The following is a 7,300-nucleotide window of genomic DNA, read 5'->3' on the forward strand; positions in this document are numbered from 1 at the left end:
AGACGCCCTTGCCCAGATGGGGATCGGGTTGAAGAAATTAGCATAAGGGCCACTGCCTCAGAGGGGCTTCGTCACCACAAGTTAGTGTGGAAAACCGAACAGCCCATCTGGGTGGAGCAGTGGCCCCTGGCAACAGAGAAAACAGAGGCTGTAAGAGCTATAGTAAAACGAGAGCACGAAGCAGGGCACCTAGAGCCCTCGATGAGCTCGTGGAACACCCCTATATTTGCTATAAAAAAGAAAGACAAAAACCAATGGAGGATGCTGCATGACCTTAGAGCAGTAAATCAGCAAATGGAGGACATGGGGCCTCTCCAACCTGGCCTACCAGATCTGAGTGCTGTCCCGAAAGGATGGCGAGTCATTGTTTTAGATATCAAAGACTGCTTCTTCAGCATTCCGCTACATCCAGATGATAGAAAGAGATTTGCCTTTACTCTGCCCGCGGTGAACCGCGCAGAACCAGGTAGTAGATGGCAGTGGACAGGACTTTCGCAGGGGATGAAAAATTCTCCAGCGATCTGCCAGAGGTATGTGGCTTCTGCATTGCAGCAAGTAAGGCAACAGTATCAGGAGAGAATCTACATGATCCACTACATGGATGACGTCCTCATAGCTGCGCCCACCGAGGCGTTGTGTGAACAAGTCTTTTCAGACACCCAAAGGGGCCTTGCGGGACAGGGCCTCACGGTAGCTGAGGCAAAGGTACAGCGAGGACCAGTGTGTGGATTTCTGGGTGCTAGAATACAAGGGGATTGCATACAAGCTCAGCCTATTAAACTTACACCTAAGGTTAAAAATTTACACGATGTACAGAAGCTGGTAGGAGCACTGCAGTGGTTGCGGACATTCGTGCGCGTCACCGGTGAGGAGATGCAACCTTTCTATGCGTTGCTGAAAGGGACCGACCCGTGGGAGCCCAGGAGTTTAGACCCTGAGGCAGTCCAGCAGTTGCAGATGATAGAACGTCGAATGCAAAAGGAAGGAGTATGGCGGTGGGACCCCCAGGAGGAATTAATAGCAGGTTGGATTCTGACCGCCCGTGGAGGATTAGGATTGCTATATCAAATACGAGCAGGGGAAGAAAAACCACTGCGATGGGTATATCAGAAGGTTCCCAAGGATGCATTCTCCACAAAAGTCAAGGTAGCCGGGGGAATGCTTTGGCATCTGCGACGGGAAAGCAAGGGAATCTTTGGGAAGGAGCCAGATAAGCTGACAGTGCCGTGGAATGGGGAGAAATGGGGGAAGGTGGTAGAGAGTGAAGAGGATATACAATTGGCAGTATACTCATACCCAGGGAAAATCGTCACCGGCACGGTACAGAGGTGGGCCGAGACAGCCAAAGTGGTGGATTTGAGTGTGGATAGTAGAGTTTTGGATACCCCTCACCCAGGACCAACATATTTCACAGACGCTTCCTCGAAGACGAACAGAGCGGCGGTAGTGTGGAAAGAAGAGAATAGTTGGATGCGCCAGACGTATGAGGAGCAGGGTAAAAGTGTGCAGTGGCTGGAGGCGAAAGCGCTAGAGATGGCCCTGTGAAAGGATATAGATCAGCATATAAATGTGTGCACAGACTCCTTATACGTGTATAAATTAGTCATGTCCATGAAACAAGAGGGTGTACCACACACGGAAATTGCCTTGATGCTAGAGGTTGCTTTATCGCAGCGAGGAGCAACGGTGACAGTAATTCACATTTGCAGTCATCAGACGGGGCCTGGACCACTGATTGAGGGGAATCGCATGGCTGATGAGGCAGCCGCGGGAGTCTGGATATTGACGGAGGCAAAGAAACTGCATGAACAACTGCACCTGGGTGCTAAAGCCTTGGCAAAGGAGTGTGGCATCTCAATAAGAGCAGCAAGAGAAGTAGTAGCCACCTGTCCTTACTGTCAGCACTCGCCATTGTGGGAGGCAGGAGTCAACCCTCGAGGACTGGAAGCAAATGCTATCTGGCAGACTGACTTTACTGAATGTCCACAGTTGGCCTCCGGAAGGCACCTGGCGATTACAATTGATACATATAGTGGAGTCATCATGGTTACTCAACATCGGAAGCAGACCGCAACGCACTTGACTGCGCATTGGACCATGGTGATGGCGTGGCTTGGAAAGCCCACTGAGATAAAAACAGACAATGGACCATGCTTTCGGGCTCTAAGTACCGAAGAATGGTGTAAAGCTTGGAATATTGTATTAAAACACGGCATTGCTTACAATAGCACGGGGCAGGCAATAGTTGAACGCGCTCATCGCACCTTGAAAGCAAAGATAATACAGCTTGGGGAGGGGGAGAGGTATAAGGGAGCTATACCCGTAGCAGCTCAGCAAACTATTTTAATGCGTGCATTATATTCGCTTAATCATTTTATACGCAGGCAGGAGCAAGTTACAGCAGTGGAGAAGCACTTTGGCAAAGCTCAAGCAGGCGAGCGCTATCCGCAGGTATGAGTAAGGTTCCCAGGCAGTGAGCAATGGGAGAGAGGATGGAAACTGAGATGCCTGGGGAGGGGCTACGCCGCGGTTGAGAATGAAGGGCGCATAGAATGGGTGCCTGCAAAGTGTGTGAAAGCAGAACTGTGCAAGGATGTACAATGAATAATCCCTTTCTGAGTTGTCTCTTTGCAGGGTCTGCTGACATGGATCCTCATGCTAGCCGTACCATTGGGAAAAGAAATTAGCTCCTTGACAAGATCGCAAGCAATATTGCAACGAGAGCGACACTGGGAAAGGGCGGCAAAAGAGAGATATAAACTGGAACTGGATAGTAATAATTGGGGGGATCTTGTTGTGTGTAGTAATCATGGTTACTTGTGGGCTGCCATTGTTATGCTGTGTTATAAGACAAATCAGGGAGCGCCTGCAAGAGTTACATGAATATAGACCTGACCGCAATATGTATCCGCTTACGCAAGTAGCTTTGTAGAACTTTTAGTAGCATGGGGAGGGGGAGATGTAGGGGAATAGACAGGGATCGGCGACCGGAAGATCACAGGATGTGACGGAAAGATAGACTCCTCCCCATAGGAGTGGCAGGAACAGGAAGCTCAAGAGCTATATAAGCGTTTGACGCAGCTAAATAAACGGACATTTTGCATCCATCATATTGATGTCTGTGCATCACTGTCCCCAGGGTGGGTAGAGCCCTGTGTCCCGGAGATATGCGGCCCAAGATAAGTTCTCCCATAGAAGCGTACAGCTACACATGACCTTTCAAAGATGATGGAGAGTGGCTTGTCAAGAACATCTGCCAGCTCCCTCAGCACTCGTGGGTGCATCCCATCGGGGCCCATGGATTTGTGAGGCTCCAGCTTGCCTAGGTGCTCTCTAACCCAATCCTCCTCAACCAAGGGGAAGTCCTCCTTTCTCCAGGTTTTCTCTCTCACCTCTGGGGGCTGGGATGCCTGAGGGCCAGCCTTAGCAGTGAAGACGGAAGCAAAGAAGGCATTCAGTAACTCCACCTTCTTTATTTTCAACAGTAAACTTTACTGTGACTGGGATTTAGGTATCTTTCTGTTCTTAGGTGGTATGTTTGGTGCTTTTCGGTCCTCCTCAGCCACTTTTAGTTGTTCCAACAGATCCCATATTGCTCTATGACCCATGACAGAAGATGGGACATTTACCATAGCAATGGCTTTCATAAAAACATTCCAGCCTTTAGGTGTTCTCAGGCTAGAAGGGACATAGGTCTGAAGGAAGCACCAGAGTAAATCAAGCAGGCCGGACCCCTTGATGACACCTCCTTTGTATACACTTTCCTGGTTGTCCCAAGAAGAAATATGCTTGTACTGCCCTAGTTTACCTAGGAGCGCTTGTGCATTCTTCTGATACCATGGATCCACATTATCTAGCACTTCCTGAACAACAGGGTCGGAGGCCCTAGGAGTCTTCAGGGGCTTTTCCACTTCTGTCTTTTTTTCTTCCAGAAAAAACAAGAGTTCTTTTCCCCCTTTCCTGATCGCTCTGCTTCACATGTGCCAAGTACTTTTGAAGAGCATCTGTATACACCTTAGCTTTCTTGTAGGCCATAAAAACTGGTTTCTGGAGAATGGCCCTCATTTCACCATTCAAAGAGTGCACTGCATTAGCCCTCACATCTTCCCATTAGGCAGCACCCTTAGCTGCTCCAGATGATTTGCAGGCACCAGACACATTTTTTCCACATATTCCATCACTGATTTACCAAAAGTCCCATGATGAGTGGAAGAGAAAAACTTAGAAGAGGACCAATAAACCCACTGGATTGCTTCACTAGTAGTTTATTTCTTTTGAAAGAAACACTTTTACTACTCAGGCTTTTGATTAATTTGTGGCCCTTTTTCAGCACGCCTATCTGGTGGGATGTTAATGGAATGGTTCCCTTCAAGGTATTCAGGGCAATTTCAGAAATGTCCTTTATGAGGTCATCAGAAGCAGTGCAGGGTATTGCCAGGGGGAGGACTGGATCAACAGCTCCAGGAGGAGCCAACTATAGATGGACTAGCCAGGCAACTCTGAGAATATGAAGATAATCTTGCTTCCTCCATGCAGGCCCACATCTCAGCTGTGGACAGTCTGACCCAAAAATTGACCAAGCAAGCCGAGAAGGATAGGTCTTCCTCATGCACTCCAACCAAGGCCTCAGCTATTAAGAGTCAGCCTTTTTCTGTTCAAAGGATAGGGTACTGGTGGCACACCACGTGCAACCCTGTGGTTCTTCCTGCTTGAGCAGGGGGAGGACATGAGGAAGTGAGATGGTGAACCTGCCTGGAGGCTAGAAGCTTGGGTACAGGAACTGCAAGGAAAAACAACAGCTAAAAAGCATCCATCCAGGAGAATTACTGCTCCAGTGTCTGTTTGGCAGAGTAGAAGGGCTGATCATACTTTTGACCCTGATGAAGGGACTTTGGTTTTGCACTTACAAAAATCAAGTAATGAAGACTCTGATCAGGAACAGAGGAGCCCTGCCTTTGGCCAGGTGGAAGAAAGGGACACACGGGTTTACCAGACTGTGTGGGTTCAATAGCCTGGCACATCAGCCCCACAGAAGTATAAAGCTCTAGTGGACACCCATGCACAGTGTACCCTAATGTCATCAGATGACAAAGGGGCAGAATCCATCTGTATTTCTGGAGTGATGGGAAGATCCCAAGAACTGTCTGTGTGTGTTGGAGGCTGAGGTAAGCCTAACTGGGAATGAGTGGCAAAACCATCCTATTGTGACTGGTCCAGTGGCACCAGGTATTCTTGGCATAGATGACCTCAGGAGAGGGTACTTCAGGAACCCAAAAGGGTACTGGAGGGCTTTTGGTATAGCTTCCTTGAGTACAGAGAAGATTAAGCCTGCCTGGTCTCTCAGAGGATCCTTCTATGGTGGGGTTGCTGGGGGTTAAAGAACAACGGGTGCCAATTGCTACCATGACAGTGCACCAGTGACAATACTGCATCAACTGAGACTCCCTCATTCCCATCCATGAGCTCATTCATCAACTGGAGAGTCAAAGAGTGACCAGCAAGACTCATTCACTCTTTAACAGTCCCATATGGCCAGTGCAAAAATCTAACGGTGAGTGGAGGCTAACAGTAGACTATCGAGGCCTGAACACAGTCACATTGCTGCTGAATGCTGCCATACCAGACATGCTAGAATTCCAATACGAACTGGAGTCAAAGGCTGCCAAATGTTATGCAACAATTCATAATGCTAATGCGTTTTTCTCGATCCCTCCGGCAGCAGAGTGCAGGCCACAGTTTGCTTTCACTTGGAGGGGTGTCCAGTACACCTGGAATCGACTGCCCCAGGGGTGGAAACACAGCCATACCATTTGCCATGGATTGATACAGACTGTACTGGAATAAGGTGAAGCTCTTGAATACCTACAATATATTTATGACATCATCATGTGGGGCAACACAGCAGAGAAAATGTTTGGGAAAGGGAAAAGAATAACCCAGATTCTTCTGAAAGCAGGTTTTGCTATAAAACAAAGTAAGGTCAAGGGACCTGCACAGGAGACCCAGATTTTAGGAATCAAATGGCAAAATGGACATCATCAGATCCCAATGGATGTGATCAACAAAATAGCAGCCATGTCTCCACCAACTAACGAAAAAGAAACACAAGCTTTCTTGGGCATTGTGAGTTTTTGGAGAATGCATATTCCGCATTACAGTCTGATTGTAAGACCTCTCTATCAAGTGACCTGGAAGAAGAATGACTTTGAATGAGGCCCTGAGCAACGACAAGCCTTTGAATGGATTAAACAGGAAATAGTTCATGCAGTAGCCCTTGGGCCAGTCCAGGCAGGACAAGGTGTAAAAAATATGCTTTACACCTCAGCTGGGGATAATGGCCAACCAGGAGCCTCTGGCAGAAAGTGCATGGGGAGACCCAAGGTCAACCCCTAGGGTTCTGGAGCCAGGGATACAGAGGATCTGAACGCCACTATACTCCAACTGAAAAAGAGATATTGGCAGCATATGAAGGAATTTGAGTCATTTCAGAAGTGGTTGGTACTGAAGCATAGCTCCTCCTAGCACCCCGACTGCCAGTGCTGGGCTGGATGTTCAAAGGAAACGTCCCCTCTACACACAATGCAACTGATGCTACATGGAGTAAATGGGTCACATTGATCACCCAGTGGGCTCAAATAGGAAACCCCAGTCGCCCAGGAATCTTGGAAGTGATTATGGATTGGCCAGAAGGCAAAGATTTTGGATAATCACCAGAGGAAGAGGTGACACATGCTGAAGAAGCCCCACTCTATAACAAACTGCCAGAAGATGAGAAGCAATATTCCCCATTCACTGATGGGTCCTGTCGTCTTGTGGGAAAGCACCGGAGATGGAAGGCTGCTGTATGGAGTCCTACACGACAAGTAGCAGAAACTGCTGAAGGAGAAGGTGAATTGAGTCAGTTTGCAGAGGTAAAGGCCATCCAGCTGGCCTTAGACATTGCTGAATGGGAAAAGTGGCCAGTGCTCTATCTCTGTATTGACTCCTGGATGGTGGCAAATGCCCTGTGGAGCTGGTTACAGCAGTGGAAGCAAAGCAACTGGCAGCGCAGAGGCAAACCCATCTGGGCTGTCACATTGTGGCAAGATATTGCTGCCCGGGTAGAGAACCTGGTTGTAAAGGTACGTCATGTGGATGCTCACGTCCCCAAGAGTCAGGCCACTGAAGAACATTGAAACAACCAGCAGGTAGATCAGGCTGCCAAGATTGAAGCAGCTCAGGTGGATCTGGACTGGCAGCATAATGGTGATCTATTTCTAGCTCGGTGGGCCCATGACACCTCAGGCCATCAAGGGAGAGA

This window comes from Phalacrocorax carbo (assembly GCF_963921805.1).
Source record: "Phalacrocorax carbo chromosome W unlocalized genomic scaffold, bPhaCar2.1 SUPER_W_unloc_3, whole genome shotgun sequence".
NCBI classification, from domain to species: domain Eukaryota; kingdom Metazoa; phylum Chordata; class Aves; order Suliformes; family Phalacrocoracidae; genus Phalacrocorax; species Phalacrocorax carbo.